The following is a 22,240-nucleotide window of genomic DNA, read 5'->3' as shown; positions in this document are numbered from 1 at the left end:
TGGTTATTTGAGCAGACAAAGAGGTTCAGAAGTATTGAATCTGGAAATGTTAAGGGGTTCAAGGCAATACAAGATGCCACTTAGAAAACTGCATCTATGTAGGTTTGGGTTATTGATGTGTAATTAGTGCTCTTGAGATTTTACTCCTCCACCACACGATCCACTTTTCTAATATAAAAGTAGGAGACTTTAAAAAATAAATATTGATGGTTTATTCAGTGTAGGATTTCAGCTTGTGAGGGCTAACAGAGAGCCAAACAACCCAGAAGTAGTGGGTTTTGGCTCAGAAGAACAGGGGGAAAAGGTCTGTTGTGTGATTGACAGGTGAGATTCTGAGGGAAGAAAAAGTCACTCCAACTCCAGTGCAGATAATAATGTACTTCTGAATATTCAAGCACATCCTGTTATTTTAAAGTTTAAATATAAACTGAGTAAAATAATCACAAAACTAACCTTAAAAATACAACTCAAACCAAGGTAACCAGATAGGATTTTTAACACTAAAATTACAGTTCAACACTATCAAAAGTTATATTTCATATGTGAAAAATTTCAAAGCTGTGTGTTGTATAGTCCAAGGTCTGAAATCTTTGACAAGAGCAAGTTCTGAGTACCAGGATTAAGTGTGTTGTTCCTCAATTTATGCATATTTGAGTATAGAACACTTAACATTTGCGAATTTCTATAACCTGATGAATGAAAGTTAAAGAGAATGTGTTAATGTTTACCAATATAAAAAGTGATATTTTAGGAAGCTCATCTTATTGGACAACTTAATTTTAATGTTATACATATATGAATAAGTGACATATTTACTTGGTTCAAATGTAAAATGACCTTACTTTTGTCCATGCTTGGACCCTATTTTTACATTACTAGTTTTCTGAAAAATCCAAGTATTCAAAATGATTTGTTAGAAATATGTAAGAGGGGCACCTGGGTGCCTCAGTCGGTTAAGTGTCTGACTTCGGCTCAGGTCATGATCTCACAGTTCATGGGTTCCAGCCCTGAGTGGGGCTCTGTGCTGAGGGCTCAGAGCCTGGAGCCTGCTTTGGATTCTGTGTCTCCCTCTCTCTCTGACCCTCCCCCACTCACACTCTGTCCCTGTCTCTCAAAAATGAATAAACACTCAAAAATATTTTTTAAAAGAAATATGTGAGAAAAAACACTGATCTGTAAAAATAAGTTACAAATAGAAAATGTTTAAATTTACTCTGTAATTTCAATACCCATTCAAGATTGAATACTGATTTTTTTTCTTAAATAACAAACATTTATATAGCACTTACTATCTATACACCTTGTAAGATAATAGAAAATACATAATTGGTCCATGCCCCCAGTTCCTGGCAGAGTTACAAAACCCCTGAAGTAACCTAATTGAGAAGGGCTACAAGCATCTTTTGTTCTAATATTTGGTCTTTGATCCTGGTTCCTGACACCACACTTCTGAATCCCTAGGAATATCCTGGGGAATATCCCTTTTATTCTAATGAGGCTACTCTAGATGGGCTCCAAGATGGGAGACAGTCATAAGACAGACCAAGCCATATTTAGAAGCTTGGATTTTCAGCCGCACACCTCATTCTCCAGAGAGGTAAGAGGGGCTAGAAGTGGGGTTAATATGCATACATAATACATACATAATGCATACATTATGAATACATAATGAAGTGTCCATCCCCAAAGCACATGTTTGGAGAGCTTCCATGTTGCTGAACACATGGAGAAGAGGGGACAGTGGACTATCCAGAGGGCCACATCCTTTCCTTTTCCCTTGTCCTATGCATCTCTTCTATCTGGCTCTTCCTGAATTATATCCTTTCATAATAAAATAGTAATATAGTAAATAAAATGTTTCTCTGAGTTCTGTGAGCCATTCTAGCAAACTGTTGAACCCGACAAGGGAGTCATGGGACCCCCAATTTAGAGCCAGTAGGTCAGAAGTACAGGTAACAACCTGGAACTTACAATTGACATTTCAAATGGGGAAGGCAGTCTTGCGGAACTGAGGCCATAATTTGTGGGATCTGATACTAACTTCAGCTAACTTCTGATGGTGTCAGAATTGAATTCTAAGATTCCCTGGTCATGTCACAGGGTACTGCTTGTGTTTCTCCCAACACAAATTTGGTGGCCAAAAGTGTCAGAAGTGCTATATGTGAGTAATAAAGAAAAAACATGCAGGAGAAGTGATTTTTTTCCTACTGAGCACTTTTGCATACATTTTAGTAACATTAATTCATTATTCACCATAAGACACCTACAATGTATTATCTCCATTTCACAAATGAGGAAATTAGACTAAGGTTAAGTAATTTATCCAAGGTGACATAACTAGTAAAGGCAAGGTCCAAGCTCTTAAACTACACTCCACATGACCTTTTCTTCTCATGGAGCCACTCAAGAGAAGACTGTGTGGGATTAGAAGCTAAGCAAAGAGGAAATGCTATCAAATTTGAATCACTAATAATATGTAACAACTGTTGTCATTCTTTAATTTGTCTGATATGGAGAGAATCATTGAACATATTTGACATCCAGTTGAAATTTGCATTTCTGATGGAATTTTCACTGTGATAGAATTATGATTTACAACTATCTCAGCTATTTTTCAGGAAAGAGGGGCTGTCAAATATTTACTTCTAAGACAGTTTTTCCATTTTATTGAAAATGAAGGCATGTATCTCCTCCTATGACATGGTAACATTGTTACAGATTTTGGAGAGGCAAATCAAAGTTGTTTAGTTGTTAAATCAGAAAGAAACTTCCAAGTATTGTATTCATTTGACAAATATTTAGAAAATGGAGTCTATTTTTCAAAATACATATTATTTATTGTCTCAGTTGCAGTATTTGTACCAGTATCTCACTTTGGCAGAACATTATCAAGAGAACATGTATTTGCATTTTACTTGTCATCAAACTCCTCATCACTTCAAGGTAAATATCTGCTCAGAGTGGATACATCCAAACCCTACCTGGCATTTCATAAGGGCTATGCACATGTTTGTGATATAGTAATGGATTCCTAAACATAGGTAGGCCTGAATGTAAAAACAAAATGAAAGCCAAAAATCTGTGTATTGCTACAAATGTAATTGATGCCACTTTTTTTGTTTTTAATCAAGAGGTCTAAATATATTTTTAAAATTAAGAAAAAATTTGTTTAAGGACTACATAAAATGAGTCAACATGATTGTTCACGTAAATACTATTTTTTGGTATTTTACTTAGTCTGTGTATATTTTTATGAAATATAATTTAGTATGGACATTTTACTATAGTTTTCTTTACCAATTTAAAATAATTTAAAAACTATAAAAGCAACACAAATTGTTCCCATAATTTATGGGAGATCCTGAATGACCCTCTTAGAAGCAGACCCAGGCAAATATTGTCTAAAAGAAAACTAAATGATCCCTGCTAATTCTAAAGGCTACAATTTTCCAACAAAGACCCAGTGGGCATCCTAAATACACATTACATGTATAAATATTTTCCAGAAACAATGCTATAGTGTGTCAGAGGTTCCTATGAAATCTAGTTAATTAAAAGTTTGAAAACCAGCCCTAATTTGTTTGGAAACAATGAAAAGTTTAATTGTGTTCATTTAATCAAGGATACAAGAGTGCCACCTAGTGCTCAAGTTTCATGAACTGCAGACACATGGCCCTTAGAAACCAGTATATGATGGAGCAGGCATATACTACTCATACAAAGCAGATAAAGTAACAGAAAATATGGTAATTTCTCATTTTACATGATTTTATTATAGAGAAAAATCTGCTATTTATTTGGGTGCCACAACTTAGGTTTTTTTAATATTAGATTTTTATATCCCTGGTGTATTCCTATAGGTTTTTCCTGAGATTTTATATATCATAATAAAACAGCATGAACATTTGGTGAAGTCTTAGTAAACTGCAGGTAAAATTCTAATAACAGGAAGAGGGAACTTATATAGTGACTAACAATAATAATGGCAATTATATTTTAGGAGATTGCTATATGTTAATGTGCTTTGTTCTTTACTTTTATTATCTCTGATACTCAGGAATTCTGAGTGAGGTATTATAACAATTTTACAGATGTAATTAAAGCTCAAAGAGTTACGTTTGAAACACTGCATTGCTGGTAAGTGTGGGAGACCATATGTTAAGTGTGATCTTCATGAGAGGACACCATGCTAGATTATATGCTATCTAATTTCGTAGTACTTCAATGATGCCAATTATCAAACCAAAGCCTAAAAATGCCCACTGATTAAAGTTAACAACATATGCCATTTGTCCACTTGTGATCTTATAACTGGAACTACCTCAAATATCTATGCCACAATTGTAGTTAGAACAGAAACTAATAGAAAAAAAAAGATTATCTAGAAATATGTTTTGCTCACAAAAGAGCTTTTATATATATTTTTATTTCATTAAGTAATAAAAGAAGTATTAGTATCTCACTCTTGATAAGAGTTTATCAACTATTAACTCTGGCACTACTGACATATTGGGCCAGATATTCTTTTATGTCAGGGGCTGTACTTCATATTTTTGTAAAGAGAATAATGTCCCCAACCACCTTTGCCAAGTATCAGAATGATGAAATTTTTGTGGTGATCCTTGAGGAAGGCTCTCTGCTAATAGTTCCTACCTCCTTAATTTTATATATACTCATTCCAAAATAAAGTTGAAAATATTAGACTCTGAATCTAGTGGAGCAGAACAGCTGTGCATAAGATCAGGTCTTTATTCTGTTGTGCTTAATATCTAATGAAAGTGAAATATTACTTTGAGTCAAAGTTTAAGAATTACCTCATAGAGAAAGTTAGTTTCAAAATTATATCTGGTAGATATAGGCTCTGGTAGGACCTTCTTCTGCAAACATCTGATCCCAAGACTTTTCTATTTGCAAAAATCTTTCATGTATATGACGAAAGCAGTACAGATTGCCCATAATTTTGTGGTTTATCTGAATTTATATTGTTTTTTTAGAAAACTGATATCTAATTTAGGTGGAAATTTTTACTGAACCAACAAAAAATAAACAAGTAGTTCCATATCACCTCAATATAAACCAATTATCTCTTCTCTCTCTCTCTCTGTCTCTCTCTCTCTGTCTCTCTCTCTGTATGTGTGTGTGTGTGTGTGTATATATATATATATATATATATATGTATATACATATGTATATGTACGTGTATATGTATATACATATATAAGACACCTGGAGAGCTAGGTGTTTGCAAGAAGTTAGAAGTAGAACAGAAAGATTGAAGGATGAGGAAAGATCATCTAGATGGTAAAAAAAGAAAAAGGAAGCAATATGGCATAGTGAGAGGGACTTGACAGACATTTCAATGATTATTTTAGTATAATTTTTTAATGAATTTCAAGACTATGGGTAAGGCTTCATAAATATTTTTTGTAAAATAGAAAAAGATGAATAAACTGTCAGAGTCTCATTTTATTCTTCATATCACTCAAGAAACTTGTATTAAGTGAATTAATGAGGTTAGAAGTACATTATTTGTAAAGATCAAATAAGATGTGTATTACAGAAATCCTCTCAAATTCCCATTAAAATACCCATAAATTTATAAAACAACAATTCTTAATAGCACTGTGAGAAACATTAAATCATGGCCTGAGCAAAAGTTCAACTAAATACCTAGTGACTTCATGTTTTCTAAATTATTTTAACAATACCTACTAAACATAGTGTTCAATATTTCTATTTGAAGATTTCTTTACCAGAATAATTTTTTTGGTCTTTGTATTTGACCTTGTCTTGGTAATGTCAATAATAATTCCAGAATTCAAGAAGTCTTTTTTTCTTTTTTTCTTTTTTTTTTTTGAGAGAGAGAGAGTGTGTGGCATGGGGGGTGGCAGAGGGAGAGGAACAGAGATCATCTTAAGCAGGGTCCACCCCAGCTACAAGGGTCAGCTCTATCTCATGATCTGAGATCATGACTTGAGCAGAAATCAAGAGTCAGACACTCTACCAACTATACTCTTTCAGTAGCTATAAGTTATCATCTTTTGATTTTCTTTTAGTAAGCTCATAGTTCTTTTACATTTACATCTTCAAGATTTATATCTGTAACTTTTCCTCATCTTTGTGACTAACAAAGTAAGTAAACAGAAAGGAAATGAAAAGCATTGTATGGAGAATTAGTTTAGTGGGCGTATGTAATTTTTCCTGCAAACAGCTGACTCGGTGCTAACCTATTGAAGATAGATTACCTGATGTGATATGTTACAGAGTCCTAGAAAGCTTGTATAAATTGAAATTCATTACATTTAACACAATTTCCTCAAGTAATACAACAAACTTCATGATGAAACAACCAAAGCAACAAAAAGGCTTGCATAAATGAAGTTAACTTATATATAGGTAACAAACTATATGACATTTATTTTTAGTTGAATTTTTGTGAAAAAAATCATATTCAATCATGTCAAAACATGTATTCTGCGTACTAAATATTAAGGTAATAGAATCGATATAGATAAACTTTATAAAAGCTTTTAAATGCACAAGTATGAACCAAATATCAAAAGGAAAGCAGTGGAGTATTCTTTTAAAAAATGAAGTTACTTCTGTCAAGTAAAAATTCACCTTATTTCAACTGCTTTGTATGTTCATGTTCTGGCATATTGGGTTTTCTTCAAGAGAAGCACTAATTTACTTTGTAGTGTGAAGAAACTTTCTATTAGTATTTACAAGCTCAATGCTGCCTTGTCTTATGAAACATGTTATTAACTGTTAATCCACACAACACCCCTTGTTAAATACCTCATTATTATTATCTTCACTTTCCAGCTGAAGAAACACACCAGGAGAGGTCACAGAGTGAGTCAAGGCCAGGATTAGCAATGAAAAGCACCCAGTTGTTGGCGCTTTCCTTGGTCTACCCGGCCACGCTAAATAGGTGAGATGGCTTGCCTGGATAGCCACAAAGAATGGGAGCTGACCCAGAGCTTGTGTAACCAAATTCCTAATAAAGACAGCCTGTGTAGTCCTTGCCTTTGGACTTCATACAAGTTACCCTAAATTTGAATTGGTGGGGCCCTCACTCATATTCTTGACCTAGATCCTGAACGTTGCCCTTACTATTCCTCACCTCATGTCACCATCACTACTGAAACCCTAGGAGTTTACCTGTGGTTTGCTCTACTCTGAACCTATTTCTAAGGAGAGAAAGGTAAATAGTGCTGAGGGCATTTTACAACCTAGGGTGATATTTCTGGAGGGACTGGAATCTGTATTAATTATCTTAAAAAAATGAGACCAAATTTATAAACTTTGTGGGCTTTTTTTTATCTAAATGTTTGAGAAAAAATAAATGCACATGTAAAAAAAACTGAAATTCTAGACAGTGGCTACAGTATAAGTAATAGATATTGTATATTTTATGAAATATTGATAGACAATGAAGACATGAATTTTCTAAATTATTCAACTTCCAATTGTTAAGAAATCTTTCACGATAGCAAGCACTTTAACCTTAAAAAGAAGTATGATCAAGAAAATAGAAAAGAACTTTTAAAACTATCTAATAGCAATTAAAAATACTGGGCTTTGTTGGAACTATGTAGCTTTTACAATTTTTGAAATGTGGAGGACATGGGTTACCAATAATGTTTATAAAAAACATATTCTTATTTTAATTAATCTAATATCTCATTGGGAAACAAAGCCATTTGATTAAAGAGGTGTATAAAGGTTTACTTATTGGTAAAATATCCTAATAATATTGTATAATAGTTAATATATTTGATGTAACTGATGAAATTTATAAAAGTGTTTTGCTTTGTATAATGAAATAGGGTCCTAAGTTATTTTTTTCTTTCTTTTAAATGAAATGAAAAAACATTCCCTAGGGTGGGGAAAATAATAAAAGTATATCAAAGCTGACAGGAAAAATTCAGATTATCCCATTATCTACCCAAGCAATTAAATATATTTTTTAAAGTTTTCATATTAAAAAATCACATTTCAAAATCGGGCCCAGATGGCTTCATTATTGAATTCTTCCACATATTAGGAATAAATAATTCTAAATACTTTCACAAAAGAGAAAAACAAGGACCCACAGCTCACCTTATGGGGTCAGCACAGACTTCACTCTGAAATTTTAAATTTTAAATTGGCATTAAGAGAAAGGAAAATTACAGATGAATTTCTTTGGAAAATATAGTTGAAAATTTCTAAAAGAAATGTGAGCAAATCAAACCATAAAACAGATAATGTAACAACATTCGGTAGGGTTTATTTTAGGTCTGTAAGAGAAGTTTAACATTCAGAATACAATCAATCTAATTCATCACATTGACAGAATAAAAGGGGGAAATGGCATAATTATATCAATAGATACAGGAAAAACTTTTGATAAAAGTGAATATTCTTTCATGATAAAAACTTTTAACAAACTAAAAATGCAGGAAAATCTTAATCTGGTAAAGGGTATCTACAAATGTCTACACCATACATTATATTTAATAAAGACATATCAAAAATTTCCCATCAAGACTGGGAACAAGATAAGAAAGTCTGATATCATCACTTTTATTCAACTTTGCACTGGATGCCCCAGCCTGTGCAATAATATTATCAAAATAAATAAATATTATAAACTTTGGAAAAGAATAAATGGATTTTGTTTATAAATGGCATCACTGTGCACACAAAATATCCAAAGCATTCATAAAGTGTTAGAATCAGTAAGTAAATTTAGCATGACTGCTGGATATAAGCAATTAGAAAATAAAAATTTTTAAAGAGCATTAATTTAGCATCAAGCACATAAAATTTCGATATATTTACCTAATAAAAATTTTGCAAAGTCTTTGCACATAAAATTTAAAAATATTACTTACAAAAATCGAAGAAGAGGTAAATAAATGAAAAAATTTACTGAAGATTGTAAATGTATCAATTATTTCCCAACTTCAATTCAATTCAATTGAATACCAATTAAAATCAAAACTTTATTTTTATTGACATTGATTAGTTTATTTTAAAATTCTAATGAAAATGCAGAAAGGTCAAGATGAGGCAAGGCAATCTTGAATGAAAATAAAGTCAAAGTATTTAAATTACCATATATCAATACTTACCAAGAAATCACAGTAAGATTTTATGATATTGACACAAGAATAGAAAAACTGACCAATGGCATATAATAAAGACTCCAGAAACAGAGTCATATAAGCAACCACAGATATAAAAGTGACATTGCATTGCAGTGGGGGGAAAATTTAGGTTAATAAATTTTACCCTGTATGTACTGAATACAACCAAAATTTATTCCATATTAAGTGCAGATCTAAATAATGTGAATTACAAAACAATAAAGGTTGTAGGAGGTAATATACGTGAATACTTTCATAGCCAAAGTAGTCATTTAAAGTCCTTAAAGAGGAAACAAAATGTACTAGCCAAAGATAACACTAATAATTTGTGCCTCATAGAAATTAAGATTTCATATTTATCAAAATATTCCATGAAGAGTTTACAAGGCAGAATGAAAAAAAAGTTATAGTATATGTAATATATATAATATATATTCTATATATAATTTATAGAAAATGTATATATTATGTATATAGATAATATGCATGGTGTATATGAAAAATAAACATAATACATGTTACATATATACTATATAATGTATAGGAAAAATAAACAGGCTATATAAAAAATCTTCTACAACTCAAGAAATATAGATAGATGACCCCATAGAAAAAAGCAGACAAAACACTTGGACAGGCACTTCACAAAGAGACTATTCAAATGGCTAATAAACATATGTAAATGTGATCAATATCAATAGCCATCAGGTACATACAAGTTAAAACCACAGTGTAACAAATATGTATAAGATCTACACGAGGAAACTATAAATTTCTGATGAATGAAATCAAGTAAGAACTAAGTAAATGGAGAGGTATTCCATGTTCATGAATAGGAAGACTCAGTATGGTCAACATACCAGTTCTTCCCAACTTGATCTATAGGTTCAATACAGTCTCAAACAAAATCTCAGGAAGTTATTTTGTGGATATTGACAAACTGATTCTAAAGTTTAGATGGAGAAGCAAATGAGCCAGAATAGCCAATATAATATTGAGGAAGAACTGTAAAACTACAATAATCAGGACAATGCGATATTGGTAAAAGAACAGAGAAATAGATCAATGGAACCAGATAGCAAAATCAGAAATAGCCACTGCAAATATAGTCAATTGATTTTTACAAAAGAGAAAAAGCAATAAAATAGATCAAAGATAGTCTTTTCACCAGAGGTTACTGGAACAATTGAACATCCACATATTGATGAATAATAAATCTAGATTCACCAAAAAAATGAACCTAGATAATCTAGACAGGCATTATGCTCTTCACAAAAATTAATTCAAACTGGATCATAAAATTAAAAACTATAAAACTTGGGTGCCTGGGTGGCGCAGTCCGTTAAGCGTCCGACTTCAGCCAGGTCACGATCTCGCACTCCGTGAGTTCGAGCCCCGCGTCAGGCTCTGGGCTGATGGCTCAGAGCCTGGAGCCTGTTTCCGATTCTGTGTCTCCCTCTCTCTCTGCTCCTCCCCCGTTCATGCCCTGTCTCTCTCTGTCCCAAAAATAAATAAATGTTGAAAAAAAATTTTTAAAAACTATAAAATTCCTAGAGGATAACATAGGACAAAACCTGCATGGTGACCTTGGATGTGATGATTACTTTTTAGATACAACAGAATCCACAATCCACAAAAGAAATAATTGATAAGTCGGACTTCATCAAAATTACAACTTTTGTGAAAAGCCACGTCAAGAGAATAAGAATACAAGCCACAGACTGGGAGAAAATATTTGCAAAGACACATCTGACACATCTGGGCTGTTATCCATAATATACAAAGTACTCTTAAAACCCGAAAGTAAGAAAATGAACCATTCATTTAAAAATTGGGCCAAAGATTTAAACAGACGTTTCTCCAAAGAAGATATGCAGATAGTAAGTAAACATATAAAAAGATGTTCTACATAATAGATCACCAAAAAGTGCAAATTAAAATTACAGTGAGATACCATTAGAGACACCTATTAGAACGGACAATGGACAAAATTTGGAACACTGACAACACCAGCTGTTGGCAAGATTGTGGAGCAATGGGAATTTTTATTCATTGCTGGTGAAAATGCAGAATGGTACGGACACTTTAGAAGACAGTTTGGTGGCTTCACACAAACTAACATATTCTCACCAGATGATCCAGCAATCACTCTCCTTGGTTATTACCTAAAGGAGTTGAGAACTTACGTCCACACAAAAAAATCTGTCCACACACGTTTTGTCAGCTTTACCATAATGGCCAAAATTTGAAAGCAACCAATATGTCCTCTGTAGGTGAATGAATTCATAAACTGGAACACAACAGAAAATTATAGAATTCTACATTACAGATAATAGAATATTATTCAGTTCTAATAAGAAATGATCTATCAAGCCATGAACAGATATGCAGGAAACTTAAATGAATAATAAGTGAAAAAAGCCAATGTGAAAAGATTACATTCTCTATTATTCCAACAATATGATACTCTGGAAAAGAAAAAAATGTGGAAAGAGTAAAAAGATAATTGGGTCATTGTGGGCAGGATTAGTATAAATAGAACAGAGAGGACTTTTAGGGCAATGAAAATACCCTGCATCATATTATAATGATGGATACATGTCTTTACACATTTGTCCAAACCCACAGAATGTACAACAGGAAGAGGAAACCTTAATGTAAACTATGACCTTTGGGTGATTATGATGTGTTGCTGCAAGTTTTCAATAATAATAAATGTACCATTGGTGAAAAATGTTGATAACAGGGGAGGCCATGCATGTGTGGGGATAGGAGGTACGTGGGAAATCTCTGTACTTTCCTCTTGGTTTGCTGTGAACTAAAACTGCTCTAAATAAATTAATGTCTTTTTAAAAAATTACATAACACACACACACACACACACACACACACACACACACACACACACACATTACTATACATCTACCAGAAACTTTGGAGGCAAGTACTGCCAGTGAGAGTATGAATAAGTATAATCTCTTTGTAAAGCTGTCTAGCAGTATATCTCCTAAAGCAAAACATAACAATATCTTATGACACAACAAATACACTATTAAATATAGAAAATTTGAATATATATGCACTGAAAGACATGTCAAAAAATTAATAATATCATTATCTTATATAGTGAAATACTGGAAACAACCCAAGTATCCATGAATAGAAGAACATACATAATTTTAGAATACTGATATTCTAAATGGAATATTACACAATGACCATGAGTAATCTAATTCTACAAACAACCATATGGATAGTCTCACAGACATAACACTGAGTGAAATAAACCAGACACATACACAAAAACACTATATAATTACATTTATATAAATGTCTCCAACAGGCAAAACCAATCTGTGTGATGGAAGTCAAAATAGCTGTTCTCTTTGGGGAGGTGGGAGGAGCATGGTGGCTAGGAGAGTACAAGGGAAGCTTTTAGAAATATTATCTTGATCTGGGTGATTGTTACAAAGGAGTGAGTAATATATAAAAATAATTGAGAAGTACACTTAAGATCGCACATATATATATTTGTTATACATTACACATTCATAGAAAATTTACATAAAAAGCAGAGATCACTTCAAAGACAAACGGCATAATTTTTTTTTCATAATTATATAACAATGACTAAATTCAAGTAAGAAATACAACCCAATCTAAACAGATTAAGGTGAGGCTAAGAGGAAAAAACATTGCTTAATCTTACAATCAAAATTCAACAATTTCTATTACTTGCCAATAGATATTTTCTCATTAAGCAGCCATTGTTCGTAGATGTCAATTGTTTTCAGATGAGACAAAAATTTTCTTCCATAGGTATATTTTACCTTTCTTAAATCCAAGCACCATTGCACAAATTCTTGAGTCATAAAGGAGATCAATTCAGCCAACATACCACCACTATTAAAAAATAAAGCCAAAGTACACATTTCTCTTGCCATAAACCAAATTCAAAATGTTCAGGTTATCTGTAGTGAAGCCTGTGTGTGTTTTATTTCCTTCTTGATTCAAAACACCAGAGAGTTCCTTCATGCCAGCTGGTTACAGCAGAAGCCAAACACAGAAATGAAACAGCAAATTATAAAGCCACCAGTGCTGCCTCCCTCTTAAACACCCTGCCCTGTTATCAAATGTCATATTGTTCCTCATTCCAGCATCCTCCCTTTGAATTGGTGACTAGCATTTAGGTTTTAAGCACTCTATCCCATAATATAATAAAATAAACCAAGTTTTCTAAATCTACTCCCTAGATGCAGAAACAGATATTCTTTAGCTTTGCACACTATTACTCATGTCCTGAGCTAACTTTATTATGGTTACTCTGATTATTAATACTTTCCTGGCCAATCAGTGTCTTTGAGGCCTCTGCACATTTAGCCACAGCCATTCTATTTCAGTCCCTTGTCCACCCCATTAGCAAATTTAGGGTAAATAAAAGACAAGCAGACCAGGTCCTATGGGGCATTATCACTCTTCATGCTGCTCTGAGAGCCCTGGGACTCAGGTTGTAGACCCCATGATGGCTTCATTATCATGCGTTAAAGAGGTTATATGTATTCCTAAAGTGAAGCACATTAATTCATATTGTGAGTTGAAATTAGGGCATAAGAAATTTCCCTTTTATTCTGGTTTAGTATTTCATATTGTTGAGGCATAATGTATAGCAGGACCTGCTCTTATCCATACACTGTCTGTGTCTATCAAAAATGATTCAATAAATACAATCCCATATTGTAGCAGCATCTGAAACAACTGCTTAATCTTAGCACTGAACAAGATAAATCAAATTACAAAAGAAATTTATAGATGAAGACACGAAGTCTAAGAAAGATCCATGACTCGTTCAGCATCACACCACTACTCACTTGGTATTAGGTAATCTGCTTCTATTTTATTAGTAGGTAATAGAGGTAAACAGAGAAACAAATGGAGCAATTTTCTAGCCTCTAGGAAACTGTGTAGTAGAACATTCTCAAAAATGTTTTACTGATGGGGGATGCATAGTAACAATTTTTGAGACAACTGACTTAGGCTACACTGCTTTGCCAGCACGATATTTAGTAGTAAATATTTCATTTGTGTGCATATGTGTATATGTATTATATGTATTATGTATGTATGTATGTATTATATACATTATATATGTATCATATGTATGTATTATGTGTGTGTTTTATGTATTATATGCATTATATGCATATGTATTATATGCATTATATGCATTATATGTATTATATGCATTACGTATTATATGCATATGAGTATTATATGTATTATATGCATATGTATTACATGCATTACATGCATTATATGTAATATATGCATTATATATAGACATATATGTATTATATGTATGTATGTATGTTTTATATGTATTATATATGTATATATTATTATATATGTGTACATATACATGTACATGATACAAGTATACATACACGCTATATGTGTGTCATGCATGTGCACATATTACCACTTTTTGAGAACTGAAAACTCAAAATCCTCAAAAACTTAAGAGAGCATGCCATTGTAGACTACAACTTTTCAAGCCAAGACTCAAGGACTTTTGGAGATCTCAGGAGTTCAAAAGGTTTGTGAGAGAGCTGGTATTTGTGAGGTATTTTGTATAGGCATACATGTGTACATTTCTGTATGTCTGGAATACAATGAGTTCATAGTGTTTCTTTCTTTCTTTCTTTCTTTCTTTCTTTCTTTCTTTCTTTCTTTCTTTCTTTCTTTCTTTCAGAGAGACAGAGAGCATGCACACGAGCAAGCAGGGGAGGGGCAGAGGGGGAGAGAGACTCTTAAGCAGGCTCTACACCCAGCACAGAGTCCAACGCACAGCTCAATTTCATGATTGTGAGATCATGATCTCCCTGATCCGAAATCAAGAGTTAGATGCTTAACCAACTGAGCCACCTAGGTGCCCCACTTTTACTAGATTTTGAGCATCAGTGTTTTATAACCAATTTTGTATTATTTTCTCAGGTTCACTCAGCCAAAAGAGATTCTTTCCCTTTTTTTTTAGCCAAAATATGAAGCTCTTGAATAGAATAATCTATATTTTGTACTCTTCAACATTAACGTTTTCACATCTAAAATCTGGAGAGCGTGAGTTAGGTCAAGCCCTAATCTAGTTTGATTTTCACAACATGAATTCTTCAAACTTAACTGTTCATTTTTCCTGAGTCCAGTAGAATTCTTTTGAAAGTGGTAGCATATCTAAAGTTGCACACTGTCCTTCTGGATCTCAAAATAAGTCATGCAACCACTGCCAAATGGTATATTTCAATAACTGCATCACATTGGCACTATTATATAAATTCCTATAAGGAACAGACTGATGGATGCCAAATGCCAGGGGAAATTGGTTGCTTCTATGGTGGAAGCAAGGAGGACTGTGTTTGGAACCCAGGAGATCTTCTGAGGTTCTTTTTACAATTCCCATGCCAACAGTAAAGATTAATGGAAAACTACCGGAACCAGAAAAGGCAGAGTAATTAAGGATTCAGATCTTTCAGGAAGGAAGATTTGGATCTACATAGCCAGTTACAAGAAACTATAATCCTACCTTACATCCTTTTGAGGTCCCATGAGAAAGGTAAGAGCTTTAAATGTTACCAAACTGGGATGGGTATCGGCAAAACTATTTCTCGCTTCCTTACAGAGATGAAGTCAATTGTTTGGCAAAGCATCCAAAGAGCCTGGCTACTGTCCTTCCTGGAGCATGTGATTGAGAGATTAGAATTTGGAACTCAACTAAATGAAAAAGTATCCATACAATACAAGCACATGAGAGTTTTGTATAAGGAATACATACTTGTTTTTGTGTGACTTTTTTTTTAACTGTTGGTGATGACAAAACTGTGAAGCAGTAGAAAATGGATGCACTGGGCTACGGAGAAGAGGAGGAACCACTGCATACAACATTAGGAAAGAGAGTGTATACAGGAATTGCTCATCACTGGAAAGAAGCTGTTTTTGCCACATGTGGACACCAAGTAGACATTTGGGATGAACAAAGAACCAATCCTATATGTTCGATGATCTAGGGATTTGACAGTAGTGTTAAACTTAATCCAACTGACACATTTCTCTTGGGCAGTTGTGCTTCTGACAGGAATATAGTACTATATGATATGGGGCAAGATACTCCTCTGAAAAATGTATCTTAGGTATGGGAACAAATACAATTTGTTGGAACCCTATGGAAGCTTTCATTTTTACTGCAGCAAATGAAGATTACAACTTCTATGCATTTCAGAAGCATCCACTATACACTCTTGTAATGGTACATGTGGATCTGTATCTGCAGTACTTAATGTACATTATTCTCCCACTGGGAAAGACTTGGTGTCTGCTAGTTTTGATAAATCGATTTGAATCTTTCCTATTGGCAAAAAAAGAAATGGGTTAGTCTATCATGCAAAGAGAATGCAACATGTTCTCTGTATAAAATAGACTTCTAACAGCAAATATATTACGTGTGGATCTGATGAAATGGACATTTGTCTGTGGAAGGCTAATGCTTCCGAAAAACTGGATGTGCTTACTTCACGAGAAGAAGCAGCCAAAGGGTATAGCCAGAAGTTGAAGGAGAAACTTCAACACCATCCTCATATAAAACGCGTTGCTCATCACCGATATCTACCAAAATCTATCTACACCCAGATTCAAGAACAGCACACCATTAAAGAAGTTGGTCAACAAAAGGAAGGGAATCGTTTTAAACACAGCAAGCCTGGATCTGTATTGATTGTGTCAGACAAGAAGGAATACATAGTGACAGTTCTGAAATAATACCTGGTATTCCCACCAATCCTAATGTATAATTACTTGTTACATTTTTATTTTAAAACTGTGCAAATAAATGTACTGGCTCTAGAATAATCACAAACAGTTCAGTTCTATGTGTAGAGTTGCTACCCTGGAAAATTATCCTGTAAGGTGGCCTGCTTGATAAAACTATCCAACATTTTATCTTTGATCAGCCTTCTTATTCATTGAGTAATATGGTATTTGCCAACTTAACTTACTTTTACTTTTAGAACCTGCAGATATACCTTTGGGCTGATCTATTATTGTAGATACACTAAACATTTGATGTGGAAGAACTATGCCAGAACTTTTTTTCAATTCAATTAATTTTCTGTGCTTTATTTGTATTTGCCTTTTTGAGACTTTAAAGATGGTCACTTATATAGCTTTTATAAATAATAATTATAATTTATAGTCAAGGTAATAAACCCTTTTTTTTTTGCAAAAAAAATTCCTTGTGTTGACTGTTTCCAAACCAAAAATGTTTTAACTATTAACGTTTGCTGATCTTCTAATAAAACCATCTGAGATTGTTATTGTCTGCCATATCCATTTATTTTTTGTCTTACATTTTGTCTAAAATGTAAGCCTGGTGAAGCCAAAGGCTATGTGTGGTAAATAGTCTGGCTCATGCTTCGTCTTTCTAAACATGGTTCTGGGGTGACTTCCGGTGCCACAAACTAAAAAATAACCTTTTCCAGAACAGATTCCAGGTAAGTTCATCATCTGAATGCATTTATTCAAATGTGGAATTATGTTAAATGCAGAACGAAGCAGAGCTTGCTTGTACAAGGCATCCATTTTTCTGGTGCAAATCTTTCAGGTCTGATGAGGTTTTGGAACCTAGGGTTATAGAAGTTGCTCTCTGATCTCCATCTTGGAATTGCAGTTAAAGTACTAAGATCTCTACTCCTCAATTAAACAATCTTTCTGGTTCTCTATCACCTCTCTTTGAAAATTAAAAAAAAAAGTGTATATAGTTAAGGTGTACAACATGATGATTTGATTACTATCTTTTTGATTGTGGCAGATATGGCAGTCAGTTACAGAGGCCCAGCCATTCCAGTCTCTTGGAAAAACCCAATTCCTTATATTAAATCCATTTTTGTTGAAAATAAAGTAGTTTCTGTTTTTCACAATTCATTTCTGACTAATTCATGAGCACTCAATTTTTGTTGACTGAATGAATGACTATTATTCTAATAAAGCACAAAATACATTAAAAAAGAAAACACTACAGAAAAGTTCACTTATGTTCCCCCAGAAGGCAGACTCCAAGACAGCGATCTACACATAGTTCATGGGCTGGTGTTTTGGGGATCAACACCTGAACTGGGGAGTAAAGGAAGGTGAATTGTGATGCATATCTAACAAAGGCATTAGCAATCATACCTGGAAAGCTCGAGAACTAGAATGTTTTTTATAAGTAGTCCAGAACTATGAAGAGTGACAGGCTTTTATACTCTTGCATCAATCAGTAACTGGATATGAATGGACATCTTCCCAAAGGGTGTGATCATGGACTAGGCAGTGCTCTTCTTGGGTTAGGGCAATTCCCAAAGATAACCTGCTGACTCAGCTGAGAGCTGTCAGCCACCCACACTCCCAGCAGCTGGGGAAATGAGTGGTTTAGTTCTGAGAGGGGGAAGTGGTAGATCTGGACAGTGCACTATGGCATCCACCTCACAAAGACAGCATTAATGAAAAACAGCCATGGGACTGTGAGCCAGAAAGCCTGGATTCACGTAGCATTTCTTCCACTTAGTAGCTTTGGGAATTTGGACATGTGATTTAACTCTCTGAATTTGTTTCCTCATCTACAGAAATAGAATACTGATAACATATTATTATATATAATAATGATCCATGTTAAAGGTTTATTGTACTATACACAAAAGAACATGGCAGTCTGTAGATCTTTCAAGAAGCTAAGCGTAAACTTGGTAGCTGTAAGAGAATTCGTACAGGTCTTAAAATTGCTTGCTGAATTCATGGAACTGTACCTTCCTAACACGTATTCTTTTCTACATGTGTATTTTACTTCATAACAAGAAATTTAAAAAGCTCACCTAGAGGGTAATCAGAACAAGAGAATTTAGTGCACTATTCACTAAACCTGTGGTTGGCCACCTTTTAAGAGTGGTGTGTCAAGGTTTAGCCTAATGATGGCTCATTTATTCCTATTAAATTTAAAATCTCAGTTATTATTTTGCAGGAAGTGTTGCTCAAAATGACATGGTCTGTTTTTAAATCAGTGCTCACTGTAACTGTACACACACTATTGGAATAATATAGAGAAAATTACAGAGAAAGCAAATCAAAGAGAAAGACAGAAATATAGTTAAGTACATTTAATTTATTCACTCATTCTTACGTTTATGAATTTATCAAATGACAGGTTATTATGAATATACTTTGTGGAAAAACTCAGATATCATTAAGCACGTGCATGCCATGCAGAGTTTGAACATGGGTAAGCAATGACCTTCTTTGACTTTAAATGAAAATAACCTATCCAACCTTGTTGTGCCAGTATTATTATACATTGATAGCCCTGGAAGGGCATTCCAAGTAGAGTTGTCAAGAGCTAGGTTCCCAAAACTAACCCCATACCCCACTAAACTTTTCACCACTGTTACGTAGCATGTCATTTTCTCTTTTAAAAAAGACATTAAATTGAGACCATGGTGCCCTGTAAAATTTCCAACATACAATCTCCCACAGCTCCACTTATATTTTAGGATGCAATACAGTAATCAAGGTCCTATGATGTATATGCCAAAGACAGAATGGTGATGGTGGAGGGAATAATATATGGTACCACCTCCACGGTTTCCTTTATACTTCTTGTGACAGCTCCTGTCGTTAGGAGTATTGATGGTCACATATTCTTTATGTCAAGACCCAGTTTGGTTGCCTCTTCTTCCTCAAGTTGGTGAGTAAACAAATAAACCATCCTCAGGCTAAAATCGTAACATACCTCTCTTGGGGCACTGGGGTGGCTCAGTCAGTTAAGCATCTAACTCTGGATTTTGGCCTCAAGTCATGATCTCACAGTCTGTGAGATCAAGCCCTGCATTGGACTCCATGGTGACAGAGCAGAGCCCGCTTGGGATTCTCTCTCTTTCTCTCTCTCATTCTCTCTGCTTTTCTCTCTCTCTCTCTTTCTCAAGACAAATAAATAAACTCAAAAAAAGAAAAAAGAAAAGCATAACACACCTCTTTTAAAAGGTGGGCCAACCACTGGTTTAATGAATAGTGTACTAAATTTTCTTTTCTCTGATCATCCTCTATGTGAGTTTCTGGTTTTTTTCTTTCTTTTTATTAAATGGAATGCGATGTAGAAAAGTGTGCAAACTCAGATTTACTGAATCATATTCTCCAAGGACAGGGTCCTACCATCTTTGCTAATATATTCACTAAAATGAAGAAATATGGGATGAAGGAAATGGATATGCTACTGTACTGATTGTTCTAAGGTAGGCAGGCAGGCAGAAAATGCTAGTTAACTGGCTACTGATACACTGATGTATTTACTACTAGGAAATAATAATTAATTCCCTGTTTACCAAGTAAACCATCTTTTTGTAAACATATGTAAACTTCAGACTGTCTTGCATCTTAGGTATAAGCATAATAATCACATCTCCCGGATTCAATGAGCAGTTACGAGTGTCTAGGAGGTTTCCTGATGACAATTTTCCTTGCTTTGATTGTTCTGTAAATATAATGGCTATAATGACTAAACAGAGAGAGAAGCTAGCTGAAGGGAACACTGTGTTTTTTATAATCCTCTCTCCTGACTTCCATTTACTTGGCTTTATTTTCCAATTGGAAATGGTGAAATCCTCAATATTTTCTGAAAGCCAGAAACAATGTTTACATGACCTACATAATTTACACGGTAAATTCCACTTCATGAGTGACTAAATTTTAACTTCAGAAACAATATTATCTTCCTGAGTTTTCAAACAAAAGTTACCTTTAAATATGACTAAAGACAGCAATGTCTTTCATTCAACCTTGAAAATTAACAGATTTTTTTAAAACTTATGATTCATTTTAGATGTTGATTTAAATAATGACTCATTTTAAGTTTCAATAAGCCTTTGATTATCTGCTATGTACCAAGAATTGATTCATGTCATCAGTGAAACCAGAGCATTTTTTCCCTGTCTCTGTGGTGTATAAATCTGACCACTGTACAACTCTCATTACATTCCAAAAAACAAAAACAAAAACAAAAACAAAAAGGATGTGTGAATTTCAAGAGAAATTCAAGGTATGATAAGAGATAATACAAGGCATTGCAACCCAGGTAAATTAGCATGTAAGAAAGTAGTTTGGCCTAAAAGAAAATTAGTAAACAAATATGCATTTTTCCAAAAAAAATTTTACTTTCATTAATTTTGGTCTTCTGATGCTCATCCTTTCACATAATTACTGGGTTAAAATGAATCATTACTAAACATTATAGAAAAGAGAAACCCTAAGACACTTGGATTCTAATAAGCACAGTGGTAAATATTTTTTAAAAAACCCAATTATGTGGTAGCTCATCTTAAAATACATAGAAGGGATGGCAGAGCATAACAGACATAAGCCTAGTGTTTGGATTTACACTGAACTGAGCTGATTCCAAAGTCAACCGAAGCATACCAACTTTGGACAGTTTACTTAACCTAACTGGATACAACTTCAAATGTAAGCTCTAGTTCTCCTACCTCTGACAAATTAATTGTTCTCTTGGAACAGGGTCTTCATTTGTAAGATGATTATTTAAAATATCTATCTCATAGAGGTTTAATAATCAATGTGATTGTATGAGTACTGCAGAACAGGATCTCTGTGTTATGTGTCCCTCACTTCTATCCTGAACTCTAGTTGGCTGTGATGCTATGAGAGGTGACCAATATTAGCAAGAAAGAGGCCCCCCACACAGAAAACTCTTATTTTCCTCCTGTAACAAAAAGAAGTAAGATTATTTCCCTATATCAGACACAAAAGTTAGTCTCCCCCCTCCATCACAATGGACATCTAGATATCTATCTTAGCACCAAGTAGGTCTGAAGGAAATCTTACTGAAGCAATAACCAAATTCTAAGGCATTCTTTTTATTCCAGGTGTGTTCCTGATAAGCTTGATGGTTGTATTCTGCTTGATAACGTACAATACACACTTGCACACCCACTCAGATGGGGAAGGGGCACATGTTAAGAAACCACATTCCAGCACAATGCCAATCACAATATAAACATTCAATAAAGTAGTTGGTTGTGTTG

General features: G+C 33.9%; 1 pseudogene; it reads left to right on the top strand.

The window, feature by feature from the left end:
• The first annotated feature begins 1,507 nt into the window (after window positions 1-1,507).
• Window positions 1,508-17,025, top strand: LOC122495972 (annotated as a pseudogene).
• Window positions 17,026-22,240: the final 5,215 nt, after the last annotated feature.

Source organism: Prionailurus bengalensis, chromosome F2, assembly GCF_016509475.1.
Source record: "Prionailurus bengalensis isolate Pbe53 chromosome F2, Fcat_Pben_1.1_paternal_pri, whole genome shotgun sequence".
Taxonomy (NCBI): Eukaryota; Metazoa; Chordata; class Mammalia; order Carnivora; family Felidae; genus Prionailurus; species Prionailurus bengalensis.
This window is presented reverse-complemented; position numbering and strand designations above follow the sequence as displayed.